This window comes from Phalaenopsis equestris, unplaced genomic scaffold (assembly GCF_001263595.1).
Source record: "Phalaenopsis equestris unplaced genomic scaffold, ASM126359v1 Scaffold000002, whole genome shotgun sequence".
Taxonomy (NCBI): Eukaryota; Viridiplantae; Streptophyta; class Magnoliopsida; order Asparagales; family Orchidaceae; genus Phalaenopsis; species Phalaenopsis equestris.
The window spans coordinates 45,024,365-45,025,742 of NW_018164444.1; positions in this window are offsets into that span (position 1 = coordinate 45,024,365).

Consider the following 1,378-nt stretch of genomic DNA (forward strand, 5'->3'; position numbering starts at 1 on the left):
TAACTTGAATTTTTGCAGAGTCTACTTCCATGCCATTTTCAGAAATTTTATGCTCAAGTACAACTCCTCCTGTAAACATAAATTGACATTTTTCCTAATTTAGTACTAGGTTGATTTTTTCACATACTTATACAACTTTTTCTAAATTATTTAAATAGAATTCAAACGAAGTTCCAAATACAGAAAAATCATCCATAAACACTTCAATTCCATGTTCAATAAAATTGCTAAAAATTGATATCATACATCTTTAAAATGTTGCAGGTGCATAAAATGTTGCGCAGGTGCATTACATAGTCCAAAAGACATTCTACGAAAAGCAAATGTTCCATATGGGCTTGTAAATGTTGTCTTCTCTTGATCCTTTAGAGAAATTGGAATTTTTTGATAACTGGTATATCCATCTAAAAAGCAATAATATTTGTTCCCAACTAATCTATCCAACATTTGGTCTAGAAAAGGTAAAGGAAAGTGATCTTTTCTAGTGGTCATGTTTAATTTTCTATAGTCAATACAAATTCGCCAACCAGTAACTTGTCTTATTGGTATTAATTCATTTTTCTCATTTTCTTCAATGATCACTCCTCCTTTCTTTGGAACACAGTGAATTGGACTTACCCAAGCACAGTCTGAAATAGGATATATAATTCCAGCTTCTAGCCATTTTAAAATTTCTTTTTAACAACTTATTTCATTATTGGGTTTAATCTCCTCTAAGGACCAGCCTTAGGTTCGTATTTTTCATCAAATAGAATTCTGTACAAACAAATATAAGGACTAATTCCTTTAATATCAGCTAAAGTCCATCCAAAAGCCTTTTTATATCTTGTCAACATCTCTATTAATTTTTCTTCTTGAATTTCAGTTAATTTTGAAGATACAATAATTGGCAATGTAGATGACCCTTCTAAAAATACATATTATAAATGGGCAGATTAAAATGGGCAGGTAATATTTTCAGTTCAAGTTCAGGTGGTTTAATACTTAAAGGAATAAGATTTTTATTATCATTTTCCAACAAGTCTAAAGTTTCAAATTTTTCCTGAAAATAATCCAAATCCTCTTGTAATCCAAATCTTCTTCTTTTATTTCGTCCTTATTTTTAAAAAATTCTCCTTCCCTTAAATTATTTTCACACTCATTCTTAAATTGCTCCTTACTCAGATAATCAGTTACTTCCATCCTAAAAAATTCATTATCTTTTTCTATTGCTGGATATTTCATAGCTTTTGCAATATTAAATGTTACTTCTTGATCATTAACTCTCTATCATTAACGTTACTTCTTTATCATTAACTCTCATTATTAATTCTCCACTTTGCACATCTATCACAGCTCTCCGTGTTGCCAGAAGCTGTCGGCACTATTTTTGGTGTGG